The following is a 14,480-nucleotide window of genomic DNA, read 5'->3' on the forward strand; positions in this document are numbered from 1 at the left end:
ATTTTTATTCAACTGTCCGACCTTCAATCCTACTGACTAATAAAGTGTGGAAGGAGCATACGAGCCATGCACAGGGGCACATTAACTCAAATGTCAATGGAACAATGAGATTCTTACTTGCAGCAGCTGAACAGGCCTGTAAACAGTATACATAGATAAATATAATAATTAAAATAATAATTTAATAACCATAATAGTAGTCCAAAAAAGTGTAGTCTGTACTGCAACCAAAGACACAGTCCATAGAAGTTTGTAGTCACTGAGGTAATGTTGTGTCGTGTTGAAGAACCTGATAGCTGCTGGGAAGAAACTATTATTGAACCAATAATCATGGTTTTCAGGCTCCTGAACATTTGTCCCATTGGTAGGAGTGAAATGAGAACATGCCTGGGTAGTGCGAGTCTTTGATGTTGGTTGTCTTTTTGAGGCATTGCCTCTTATAGATCCTTTGGATGGTAGGGTGGTCAGTACCAGTGATGGAGCAGATAGTGTCTAATATTCGTCTGTGTTCAAGATGCCGAACCTGGCCATGGTGCGAACAATTGACTGTCAATTTAAGGATGCCATTAGAACTGTGGCTATAATCTGGCTACACAGTCATGGGTATATGCCTTTTAAGTGCTCCTGTGTTGATGGTTATCGAGGAGGAAGTATTTTGTCCAATTCGTACTCACTGTGGTCTGGCAATGAGTAGGTCAAGGATCCAATTACCTCAAACCTCTGTTCTCTGAGTTTGATGACAATTTTTGAGGCGATTATGGTTTTGAATGCTGAGCTGAAGTCATGGACAACAGCCTGGTGTATGTGTGCTTTTTATTCAAGTTGTCCACTATAGAATAACGAGTCAGCAAGAACACATCCCTGTTGATCTACTGCAGTCGTCGGTCCAGGTCCTTACCAAGGTAGGAGTTGATATGCATCATAGCTAACCTCGCAAAGCAATTAATCACTACAGACATTAGTGCCATCAGTTAGTAGTCAATGAGGCTTGTCACCTTGCTCTTCTTGGGCTCCGGCATTATTGATGTCCTTTTAAAGCAGGTGGAAACCTTGGATATTGGTATTGAGAGGTGGAAAATGTCTGCAGAATCTTCAGACAGTTGGTTCTTGAAGGTTTTAAGAACGTGGCCAGGTATACCGTTGGGGCTAAAAACTTTCCGAGGGTTCATCCTCATGAAGAATCTTCTGTGGTTAAGATTACAATATCACTGGGGGCTATCAGATCCTGGACAAGTACCTTGATGTACTCCCTCTCAGAGTGGCAGTAGAAAACATTGAGCTCATCGGGGAGTGATGCCTTGTCACTTGAGCTACTACTTCATTGTGTCTTGCAGGAAATGTTAATGTGCAAGCCCTGCACAGCTAACGAATGTCAGTCTCATCCCCCAGCTTGGAGCAAAAGTGCAACTTCTCATTTTTGACATATTGAGATTGTACTTTAACCTTCATTGGCCGATTTGAATGCCTGAGATCTGGTATTCAGAGATTGTGGACCTCCTAGTTCACCCATGGCTTCCGGCTAGGGAACACTGGGGTGGTCATAGAGTGATACAGTGTGGAAACAGGCCCGTCGACCCAACTCGCCCACACCGGCCAACAATGTCCCAGCTACACTAGTCCCACTTGCCTGTGCTTGGTCCATATCCCTCCAAACCTGTCCTATCCATGTACCTATCTAACTGTTTCTTAAATGATTGGATAGTCCCAGCCTAAACTACCACCTCTGGCAGCTTGTTCCATACACCCACCACCCTTTGGTTGGAAAAAGTTACCCTTCGGATTCCTATTAAATATTTTCCCCTTCACCTTGAACCTATGTCCTCTGGTCCTCGATTCCCCTACTCGGGGCAAAAGACTGTGCATCTACCCGATCTATTCTTCTCATGAATTTGTATACCTCTATAAGATCTCCCCTCATCCTCCTGCGCTCCATGAAATAGAGACCCAGCCTACTTAACCTCTCCCTATAGCTCACACGCTCTAGTCCTGGCAACATCCTTGTAAATCTTTTCTGAACCCTTTCAAGCATGACAATATCTTTCCTATAACATGGTGCCCAGAATTGAATGCAATCTTCTAAATGCGGTCTCACCAACGTCTAATACAACTGCAACATGACCTCCCAACTTCTATACTCAATACTCTGACTGATGAAGGCCAATGTGCCAAAAGCCTCTGTGACCACCTTATCTACCATTACTGTGTAGATCCTGCCCTTGTTCGACAACTCAAAATGCAACACTTCAACATTTTCTGTATTAAATTCCATCAACCATTCCTCCGCCTACCTGGCCAATCGACCCAGATCCTGCTGCAATCTTTCACAACCTTCTTCACTATCTGCAAAACCACTGACTTTTGTATCATTAGCACACTTGCTAATCTTGCCCTGTATGTTCTCATCTAAATAATTTTTATAGATGACAAACAGTAACGGGCCCAGCAATGTATCCCGGAACATTAAGCTGCCAGTCCTGCCCCTCCCTTAACCAGGTTTCAGTCGAGGCTACAATGTCACTCGTACCTATCCATGCCCTAAGCTCACCTGCCTTGCCCGTCAGGCCCCTTGCATTAAAATACGTGCAGTTTAAACCATGCCTCCTTCCTCGCTCTTCACCTTTCACCTGCCTATTCTGTCCACTAAACTTTCCGACACCACCCTCCATACCAACTTCTAGCCTATCATGTGCCTGTCCTGCACGAGATCCCACCCCCCTGCCAATCTAGTTCAAACCCTCCAGTGTAGCATTAGCAAACCTTCCCACTAGGATGTTGGTCCCCCTCCAGTCTAGGTGCAACCCGTCACTTTTATACAGGTCACCCCTGCCCCGGACGAGATCCCAATGATCCGGAAATCTGAATCCCTGCACCAACCCCTCAGCCACACATTCATTTCCTCTATCTTCCTATTCTGGTCTTCAGCAGCACGAGGTACTGGAAGCAATCCTGAGATCACTACCCTGCAGGTCCTGGTGGGAACACACTGTTCCACACTTTTCCTCATGAACAACCATGATGTATCTGTTCAGACCCATTGCTGAGTCCTTGAACAACACCAAGTCTTCATTTCTCTGTCTCCCCAGCCAGCTCTGCGCTCCTAACTGCTGGAGCTGCACCTTTCAGTTGCTGCCTCTACGTAGGAAGAAGGAGCAGAGCCAGGTGTTCTGATTTTTCTAAAGTGAGGGCAAGAGATTGTCAGATTGTCATCTGGTTAAACCCTTACTGAATATTCTCTCTTCTACCTTTCACAGGGATTCTAAGAGCCTTGATAAGATTCCCCACAGTTACGTACCTTGACACTGTACAGGTAGGTGGGAAAGAAGAGGGAATCCACATTAAACAATCTTTGGATTAAGTGACATAGTCTATGGAACGGATGCAATGTAATGCTGAGAACTATATTTTCCACTCTGTATTTTCCCGTATGCTATTGCCATTATATTTCACACCTTGATTTCTATTTTCCATGGGTGCGTTCAAATGCTTCTTACTTTGTATATCACCAGTCTACACCTGGTTAACTCCATACTTATTAAAGTAACACCCTGTTTATTTGCATTTTTGAATGGCACATTGATTGGCCTTGTCTGAGGTCTAGGTGACCTGGTGTTATACTCAAAGCATACTGGCTCTTGATAACATCTCAGTTCCAGTGGTGAGCAGTTATTTTGGCTTTTATTTAAATGTGGAAATACTGATATAAAGACACATTCTTGGCTGATGAGGTGATGCTGAGGCAAGTTTTGATGGGAGATTTCCATTTGCTGAGGAAATTGTTGAGACGTGAGTGTATTGGCCTGTAGGCAATTGAGTTGACACAGGTCACAGGTCCATTTGTGGCTTTGTTTATCCACCTTGCCATTCCAATTCAGAGCAGGTTCTACAAAAATCATATTGCATTCTATGTATGAAGAATTAAAACTGCTTGACAGTTTAGTTTTCAGTGCTTGCTGCTATTCTTCTTGCAAACATCAAAGTGTATTTGTATTTAAGAGGGAACTGCAGATGCTGGAGAATCGAAGGTTACACAAAAAAGCTGGAGAAACTCAGCGGGTGCAGCAGCATCTATGGAGCGAAGGAGATAGGCAATGTTTCGGGCCGAAACCCTTCTAGAGGAGAACTTCTTCAAGGTGTGCATATCTTGAAGAGATAACGCAGTAGAGTATACACAGTGTTTAAGAGGGAACTGCAGATGCTGGAGAATCGAAGGTTACACAAAAAAGCTGGAGAAACTCAGCGGGTGCAGCAGCATCTATGGAGCGAAGGAGATAGGCAACGTTTCGGGCCGAAACCCTTCTATTTGTATATTGATCTGAATTTGTTCAACTTTAAAGTGTAAATGTACTTTTGTGTTAACTAGCATGAGAAAAGCAAGTTGAAACGTTTCTCTTTTAATTGTTCCATCGTTAGAAATAGAAATTTTGGATCAAATCTAAGGAATACTGCATGTGATATTGGATGATGTGTTGGATTGGATTAAGTAGTAGAAGTACAAGGGATTGCTACTACTGCACTAAACTCTCTTTCATGGTAATGTCAAGCAAGGTCATAGTTGAGATGTGATTTAGGCACTCCTCTCTCCTGACAAAAGAAAGCCTTTGTGGAGCAGTACAGCAAATTATATAGTCCTACATTTACAACAATAAACGTTTCTGTTGGTTCCCGCATCTTCTTACAAATATTTTTTGCCACCGCATCATTGGATGGAATGCCTGCTTCAACAGTATTGATACATTAACAGACCGGCCCATTCAAAATGTGTTGAAAACAGAATGTTCCTTAAATGACTACGTCACAATTGGATTGAGTGCCTGGAAATTAGTTTCAAGATGTCTGTTCATATTGAGGAGCAACTGACAGATTGTTGTTGCCTCCATGAGTGATAGGGGGAGAAAGCAGGAAAGGGGTACTGATTTTAGATGATCAACCATGATCATTTTGAATGGCGGTGCTGGCTCAAAGGGTCGAATGGCCTTCTCCTGCACGTATTTTCTATGTTTCTATGTATCACTGTTGAGCTTATGGCCCCTGTACATTATTAGGAGGAGAAACATATGGAATATATGCTAATTTACTTACTGAATACCTTTGTCTGTTCAAGGATTTTGATAATAAGGCTGCAATAGAGAGTCAGTTGGAACAGAGACAGCTGTAGGTATAAGCCTATGTATGATCTCTTCCTTTCCAAAAAACTGATTATTTTCACTGATTCATCTATAAATTGTTTACTGCTGTCAACTTGAATTTGTCAGGAAGCATTCATGCTTGGAGAGTAAATTAACAGTAATTTGGTATGTTTTACCTTTCAAATTAATTCCCTTGTATCCCACCCACCACTCCCTTCCCTCAACCATTTTGGAAAATGTGTTCTGTTTACATGGAATTAAAATAAAGTTTTATTTTAGCAGTGGAATATTTCCACTTTCTGCACTGGGAAATTGCATTGTATAATTTAGAAGCAGGTGCAGTGTTGATCTAATGAAGCTATCATATGGTTGGTTCTTTTAACACATTTGATCTGAATCTGGCCATCACTCGGGTCAGGTAGTTACTGGAAGACCTAAAGATCTATTTTTACATTGAATTTTGCCATTCGTCTGATTTTCTGGATTTTTGCAGGTTCTGTTTTCAATCCCTTGTCTCCCTGTATCGTGTGACCTATTTGACGTAAGCAGATATAGTGAAACAGATTTAGCCAATGTTATTGACTGACTAAGATTTGCTGCTTTACTGGCAAGCATTGTGAGAGTCTCTCCCTCCAGCAATCTTTCAGATTTTGCATTCCAGATTCCAACCACCTTCTGGGCAAAAATGTTCAGCTACAGAAATGGGTGGAGAAATGGCAGATGGAGTTTAATCCGAGCAAATGTGAGGTGCTGCACTATGGGCGGTCATATGTAAGGTAAACATATACAATTAATAGCATGACATTCATGTACAGAGGGTTTAAGAAGGAACTGCAGATGCTGGAAAATCAAAGGTAGACAAAAGTGCTGGAGAAACTCAGCGGGTGCAGCAGCATCTGTGGAGCGAAGGAAATAGGCAACTTTTCGGGCCGAAACCCTTCTTCAGACAGTACAGAGGGATCTTGAGGTCCAAGTCCATAATTCCCAGAAAGTGGCAACACAAGCAGTTAGTGGTAAAGAGGGTATATGGTTTACTTGCTTTCATAGGTCGGAGCATGGAGTTTAAGTCAGGAAGTCATTATGGAGCTCTATAAGATTTTGGTTTCGGCTGCATTTTGGAGTATTGCATGCTGTTCTGGTTGCCCCCTAACAGGAAGGATGTGGAATCTTTGGAAAGGGTCCAGAGGAGGTTTACCAAAATGATGCCTGGATTAGGGAGTATTAGCTACAGGGAGACATTGGGTAGACTTGGATTGTTTTCTCAGGAACACTGGAGTTTGCGAGGAAACCTGATAGAAGTATAAAATTATGAGAGACATAGATAGTGTAGATTGTCAGACCTTTTTTTCCAGGATGAAAAAATCAAATACTTGAGGCCTTAGTTTTACGGTGAAAGGGACAATATTTAAAGGAGGCTAAACTAAGTGGGACCAGTTGAGTTCCCGTCGCACGGGAGTACTGGTCCCCCAACGCAATCCGTTCCCCCAACACAACATTCCACCGCTCACCCGTAGCTCCCAACTGCGCTGGCGTGGCTCATTTCACCTCGTATCCCCCTCCTCTTCACCCTCTCTCTTCTTTCCCCTCTCCTCCTCCAATCTCCCCCTCCCTTTCCTTTCCCCTACCCACAGTCACTCCCACCCTCCCTCTCTCCATAACTCCTCTCCCCTCCCTACCCCACTCATATCCCTCCATCCCCCACTCCTCACCACCCCTATCCCTCCTCACTTCTCCCACTGCCCGCCTCTCCCTCTATTCCCCCTCCATCCCCACTCTCCCTCCTCACCTCTCCCTCAATCCCCCCTTCTCAACTCCCCAGGATCTCGAGGGTGCCGCTCCTTTCCCTCCTTGCATGCCCCTCCCTAACCTCTTCCTCGCTCTCCTTTCCTCCTACCCTCAGTCACTCACTCCCTCTAACTCCTCTCTCCTCCCTCCCTACCCACCCCCCATCCCTCTATCCTCTCCCTCACTGCTCACCTCCCCCCCCCCTACTGCCCTCCTCTCCCTCTAATCCCCACTCACTATTTCCCCCACTTGCCCTCCTCACTTCCCCCACTTTTCTCCCCTCTCCCTCCCTACCCCCTCTCCCTCAATCCCCCCACTCTCCCTCTTCACATCCCCAGGATCTCCAGGTTGCCGCTCCTTTCCCTCCTTGCGTGCCGGAGCGGCGGCTGCGGGCTTCGTGCAGCTGCAGGCAGATAGACGGGTCGCTTCGGAGGGTGGGCGCCGGCAGGAAGGTGGGCGCCGGAGGTAGGCAGGCGCAGCTGTTGTCTGACAGCGGGGGCTGGCCAATCAGTGCGGCGATGGTGCAGGAACGGGCGTCGCTGTCTCGGCCGTGACTGACAGGAGAAGAGATATTTTAAAACTTAACTTTTAAAATATATCACCGATCGGAACAAAACTTGGTGCATTTGCAGCACAGGACAATGGTAAGTAAGGTGGTAAAAATTTGTAGTGCTATCGTGTGCTGTTTTTGCTCAAATGTAACAACAACGCAAACCGGAAAATAACAAAATGACAATTTTAGTGATAGATAGATAGATAGATAGATAGATAGATAGATAGATAGATAGATAGAATCAATGTTTTTCACAGAGGGTGGTTGGTATCTGGTATGCACTGTTGGACACATGTGGGCAGGTGGGCCTGCTCTTGCGCTGTACTGTTCTATGTTCTTCCACTGATCCCCTCTAAATCTCCAACTTGCACTAAACCTATTTGTTTTAGACAACTGCTATGGGCAGGCCGGCCTTAAGCCGATTGGACCGATTGCTCCCAATTGGGCCCCGCGCCTAAGTGGGGCCCCTCGCTAGAGTAATCCAAAGCTCCGCTCTAGGATCTTTGGAGTAATCTACTCTCTGCTCGGGTAGATCTACCCCGGGTGGAGGGTGGAGAGAGAGTAGAAGGGGAAGAAAGGGGTAGAGGGGAGGGGTGTGAGGGGGAATGGAGAAGGGGGAGAGGGGAGGTCCCTCACGGTCCCAGGGCAGCGCTCCTGCCCCTCCAGTCGCCGTGCTTCACGCACACAGCCCGGCTCCACCCCTCTCTCTCCCTGGGAAGACGCGGTGAACAATACAGGGATGGCCAGGCCGGGGGTTTGGAGCAACGTTTACAAACCTCGGCCTCAGCTCACACACGTTCGCCTGGACCCTGGCATCTGCTCCCTGCACGTTCGCCTGGACCCTGGCATCTGCTCCCTGCCGCCGGCCCTCTCCCTCCCTTCTCTTCCCTTCCTCCCTCCCTCCCTCTCTCCTTCCCTCCCTCCCTTCTCCCCCTCCCTCCCTTCTCTCCTTCCCTCCCTCCCTTCTCTCCTTCCCTCCCTCCCTTCCCTCCTCTCCCTTCTCTCCTTCCCTCCCTCCCTCCTCTCTCTTCTTCCTTCCCTCTCTCCTTCCCTCCCTCCCTTCCTCTCCTTCTTTCTCCTTCCCTCCCTCCCTTCTCTCCTTCCTCCCTCCCTTCTCTCCTTCCCTCCCTCCCTTCTCTCCTTCCCTCCCTTCTCTCTTCCCCTCCCTCCCTCTCCCTCCCCTTCTCTCCCTCCCTCCCCCCTCTCCTTTCTCTCCTCTCTTCCCTCCCTCCCTTCTCTCCTTCCTCCCTTCTCTCCTTCCTCCCTTTCTCCCCTTCCCTCCCTCCCTTCTCCCCTTCCCTCCCTCCTTCCTCTCTCTCTTTTCCCTCCCTCCCTTCTTTCTCTCCTTCCTCTCTTTTTCCTTCTCTCCTTCCCTCTCTTTCTCCACTCCCTTCTTTCTCTCCTTCCTGTCTTTTCCCATCTCTCCTTCCCTACCTACCTTTCTCTCCTTCCTCACTTTCTCTCCCCTCCTTTCTTTCTCTCCTTCCCTTCTTTCTCTACTTCCCTCACTCCCTTCTCTCCTTCACACACACACACACAAAACTCACACAATACGCACAGACATCTAACACACACACACATAACGCAAAGCAACACACACACACACACACGCACACACACACACCAACACACACACACACACACACACACACACACACAACTAACTATTTCCACTCTCTATCTTTGATTGTAATCATGTTTAGTCTTTCCACTGACTGGGTAGCACGCAATAAAATGCTTTTCACTGTACCTCTGAACATGTGACAGTAAACTAAATTGAACTGAATATTCTAAGGCTTATGAAGATAGAAAAAATCTTCCGCTCCTGATCATATATATCCCCCGACATTATGGGAAGCTAGAGAGGAAATTAAAGGCACCCTGGCTGAGAGCTATGAATCATTAAATACGGGGAGGTGCTAGAAGACTGGAGGCTGGCGGATGTTTTGACTCTGTTTTAAAAAGTACCTGTTCAAGGAAAAGCATAGGAACTATAGGCCAGTGAGCAAGTTACTGGAGAGTGTTCTGAGGGATAAGATGGATATGCATTTGGATATACAGTACAAGGGTTAAAGCATCACAAAGTGCTTCATCAAGTAACATTAGTGGTGAGAGATGTAAAGGTTGATGACCAAAAAATCATTGTAAGGAGCATCTTAAGAGGATCAGAAAGTGGTGGAGAGTTCAGAGAGTAAATGAGAAGCTTAGAGCTTTGGCAGCAAAAGGCTTTGGCAGCTACTCATAGTGAATCTATCGCACTGAACAAATGCCAATTTCTTTGCAGTGTAATGCTTTGTTAAATCATTGCTGTGATTCAAAAACTTAGTGCTCCCTGCGTGTTGGTTACATTGCACAGTTGAAATGTTACTGAATAACCTGAAACTTTTGGGGTTGAATTTAGTTTTAGGGAATGAGGAGGGCTTCCTATAAATAACCAGATTGACAATTGAATGTTTGTGGCAAAGTATTCAATAAAATTTGTAAAGACCGAGCTCTTCTTATTTGAAATGTAAAATAAAATCTAAGAGTTCTAAGAAAGTTCAAGGAAAAAGATTTTGAATTGATGTAAGTCTAGGTTTTCTTCACTTTGCTGACCCAGAATGTGGAAGTAAAATCTGTGATTCATAATGTGTTTTGAACCTAGGCTCTGAGACCATGTTTTGTTTTGACTTAGTGTTGCACTTACGCTGTTACAGCATGTCCTTTTTTTTATCAGACTTTGTTTCAATTGAGTTTCAGAAGCGTGGGAAGAATGTCTGATTCCCTGAATGAGCTACTGTATTTAGACTGCCTGCATTTCTTTTGACAATTGTATCCCTGTACATTGCTGGGTTGGGCAGGATTTGATTTATGTACAAAGATGGCTCTGATAAAGGTCATTGTTTTTCTGCAGGAGTTTATAATTCCTGCCAGGCGCCACTGATGCAGAGCTATACAATGTTGATAAATCCCTTGTATCAATGCATTCTGTGGAGGTTTCTTCCTGGTGCCAAATATATAATTTTAGTAACAGCAGTTTTTATAGTATAAATACAACTTTTGTTCACATTTTCTTAACTTTTAAAAATAAATATTGGATGCTGAATAACCCCTGGAAATTAGTGGCGATGTTAACTATCACGAGTTGATGAGTTGAAATTGCTACCAGAGACAAAAGCAAGTAGAGTACGGCTCATTAAAGATTAGTGAATGCAGAAAAACACCATGGTGCAATGACTTCTTGCCTTGTATGCCTCACTATTTTGTGATCTGCAAGTTGTCTTCCATTACATTTTTTTGCTCTGTGCTGTTCGCACATTCACCCTGTGAGCGATTGTAATGAATGATTGCAGTTCCACTTCTGGGACTTCTGGGACCAACATGCAGAGTCTCCTTGCTTGGGTGCCATCTTGCTTAAAAATTAATAAGCTTATTAAGAAAGCACTGGGCATGTCTGCCTTTTGTTGCCCAAAGCTTAGAATAAAATAACCATTGTTGTGGAAACAGAATCCTCAAAACATTATTTTTTTATTTTTTAAACGGGACCAAGAGCTGGGAATTAGAATTAGTCTCAATACTTTTTTTGGCCAATTGGCACAGTTAAACGATTTTTTAAAAATTCAATGGTGCCAGCAAATATTTATAATGGAATACAAAGAAATGCAAGATGGATTGAGAAAAGTGAAAATGGGATTAGCAGAATCACCATTTTGGACTCTATCTGCTGCTATACATCCAGTTGATAAATAAAGGATTATTCTTGAGCCTGCACTCAACTTCGTTCAAACAATGTGGAAGGCTGAGCGAAGAGTGAAAATTGAATGAAGAGTGAAAGAGGGGGATGTGGCTGGTAACTGGAGGTTTTATCATGTTTGTTTACTGAATTGAGGTTGAATTTACTGAATTGAGATTGAATTTACTGAATACAGCAAATGATGCGCGTCTGAGAAATATGTTTGGTATCCTGGATAGCCGAAAAGGGGGAAGTAAATGGGTAGGCATCTAATCTGTTGGCATGGAAAAATGCAGTGGAAAGAGAAGAAACGACGGAGGAGTGAATCACAAAGGAAATTGTCCCATTGGAAAGTTTAAAACGTACACGGGGGAAGCAATGTGTTTTGTGGTGGCATCAGGCAAGAGGTTCCGATATTCCAGAGGTGATGATCTGAGATAGGTGTAGATTTCTAGAGTGGAAAGGGAATGGAAGTTGGAACCTGGAAGTGGTTCTAGAAAAGAGTAGATTGGGTGACATTAGGATGGCAAATGCAATGTGAATAATTCAAGGCACATTGTCAACCACAAGTCAACCACAGTCAGAGCAAAACCTTTCTCATGATGAGAAAAGGAAACTCATTATGGCATGTCATGACAGAGCATAGTCAAAATTATTGTGTGAAAGGCTGGGAAATTGGATTGGATTTCTAATGCAAGAAACAGGTTAGGAGAAAATTGGCCAAGATAACTGCAAAGCTGTGGGATGGAAGTAGACAATGGTCACTAGCTAATGCCTGAGATGGAGAATTTTGGGAGGGGAAGTGGGGAATTGGAGATTATTCTCTTGAAGGTGCATGTTAGAAGAAGATTGATAGCAAGCTTCATGTATTTTCTCATTTCTATGTAGTGTAGGACACAGTACATGTGCTGTCATCATACAGCAAGGAAACGGGGATCATTTCATAGGATTGTGTCGGCTTCCTGATCTTGTCCATTCATTTTCTTTCCAGAGCTATGTAGGGATTCCCCTGCCCACCGTTCCACCCTAGAAACATCCACTTTTAGAAATCCTTCTCAGACCATTCCAAATGTGTTGTTTTGTCCTTTTCCCTGGTGCATTGAGTTTAAAAGCCAGGTCATGTTGCACCTTTTTAAAACATTGGTTAGGCCACATTTGGACAAGAATGTGCAGTTCTAGTCACTTCATTACAGGGATGTGGAGGCTTTGTAGAGGGTGCTGGAGAGGTTTACCAGAAAGTTGTCTGGATTAGAGGGTATTCACTACAAGGAGAGATTGCGCAGCCAGATTATTTTCTCTGGAGCATTGAAGGTTGAGAGATCTGTTAGGAATATATATAAAATTATGATGGGACATTTTGGTTGGTTTGGGCAAGTTGGGCCGAAGGGCCTGTTTCCACGCTGTATGACTCGATGAGAGGCATAGACAGAGTAGGTGATCAGAAACGTTTTCCCAGGATGGAAATGTCAATGACTAGAGGGCATAGTATTAAGTTCAGAAGGGGAAACTTTAAAGGCGATGTACAAGGCAAATGTTTTGTACAGAGAATGGTAGAAGCTGATATACTGGCATTTAAGGGGTTTTTAGATAGGCACAGGAAATAGAGTCATGGAGTTATACAGCATGGAAACATGCCCTTCAGCCCATAACATCTCAACTTCTATACTCAATCCCCTGACTGATGAAGGCTAATGTGTCAAAAGCCTTCTTGACCACCCTATCCACCTGTGATGGTGCTTTCAAGGAACTATGTGCCTCCGCTCCTAAATCTTTCTGCTCTGCAACACTCCCCAGAGCCTTGTCATTCATTGTGAAGGTCCTGCCATTGTTTGACTTCCGAAAATGCAACATCTCACACTGATCTTCTGTATTAAATTCCCTCAGTCCACTTGCCCAACTAATCAAGATCATGAGTGAAGGTTGATAGCCATCTTTGCAATCTACAATACGACCCACTTTAGTGTCATTTGCATATTTACTTATCCTGCCTTGTACATTCTCACCTAAATTGTTGATATAAACCACAAACAGCATTGCGGGCCAGCACCAATCCCTGAGGAACATCACTAGTCATGCATTTCCAACCTTCCACTATCACCCTCTGCTCCCTTCCATGAAGCCAATTTTCTGTTACTTTAAGCAAGGTCACACGGTATACTAAAGTTAAAGTAATCCATCGGCTGCAGTGCAAGTAGAATGCAAGAAGCAACAGATTTCAGGTACTCTTTGTTGCTTTTACCTTTTTGTTTAGGGTGTGATGCAATGACAGCATTATGTTTTGTGGCCAAAACTCGATGGTCTGTGTGATTTGCCAAAACCTGCACTCACTTGCGAGTTCTCTTCAATCAGAAGAGTTGTGATTTAGTGCAATCCATTTCATGTGCTTACCAAACCAAGCCTACTTTATAGTGATTAAATTTTCACTGGATGTTACCATTGTGCTGAGTTGCACACTGTTGGTCTGCTTGACTTTTTCCTGCCTTGTGAAGTAGTAATTTAACATCTTCCTCATCACACTAATTATATCCTTCTTATAAAGGAGCCATTTATTATGAGTTAATTAATTGATGACGTGAATGAAAGAGGATACTGTATACTTGGTAGACATAAAATGCTGGAGTAACTCAGCGGGGCCAGGATAAAACTTGGATTTGTCTCCAGCTTCAATTTGATGATATCGGATGCTAATGGGAATGAAGAAAAGTTTTGTTTTTCTCTATTTTCAGGCCTTATAAGTGCTTCTGTGTTACCTATGGGGTGAGGATCTTGATTGTCATGTGTACACACACAGCCAGACATACAACCTACTTCATAAGGAAATAATAAAACCAAGTGATGCTCTTCCTTTTCAGTAAAATGCAGGTAATTTATTTTTAATTTTCTTAAAGAAAAGTGATCAGAGAATTGCAATCTTTTCAAGTTGAATGCAATGAGTGTGATCCCTTGCTAGAACGGGTCAAGAGAAAACTGCACTACAAGATTTCATTGTGGACCTATTTTTTGATGTTAGTGACGGATAATGCCATATGCAAATCCATTTCTTGCACACAAGGGAATTTATTTTTTGAATATTAAGCCCATGCTTCCTGATGAAGGAGCTGATTATTCATAATTAAATGCTGATTGAAATTCCATGGAAATGTTAATGCCCGGAAGAGCTGTGCCTAGTTTCAACTGACAACCTGTTTTTAATGTAATGTCCTGATTAAAAGCTCTCCTGTGATGTTATTTTATAGTTTCTGTTTTAGTTTGCCCATAGGCAAGTACTGTGCCTGTTTACCTGCTCCTGATGAAACTGCTTGGG

General features: G+C 43.8%; 1 protein-coding gene across 9 annotated transcripts in view; it reads left to right on the plus strand.

Annotated features, from left to right (window-relative positions):
- Nucleotides 1–14,480, plus strand: part of n4bp3 (NEDD4 binding protein 3) — a 100,038-nt gene that overhangs the window by 27,723 nt on the left and 57,835 nt on the right. For 4 of the 9 annotated variants that reach the window (XM_055642890.1, XM_055642885.1, XM_055642883.1 and 1 more), the window contains one exon: nt 3,252–3,307. The exons of 4 other annotated variants lie outside the window; for them this stretch is intronic. The gene's annotated coding sequence lies outside the window, so the exon portion shown is untranslated. Of the gene's footprint in view, nt 1–3,251; nt 3,308–13,902; nt 14,039–14,480 lie in introns of all 9 variants that reach the window. One more of the 9 variants, XM_055642884.1, reaches the window with a different exon arrangement.

The sequence above is a fragment of the Leucoraja erinacea genome, chromosome 11 (genome assembly GCF_028641065.1).
Source record: "Leucoraja erinacea ecotype New England chromosome 11, Leri_hhj_1, whole genome shotgun sequence".
NCBI lineage: Eukaryota > Metazoa > Chordata > Chondrichthyes > Rajiformes > Rajidae > Leucoraja > Leucoraja erinaceus.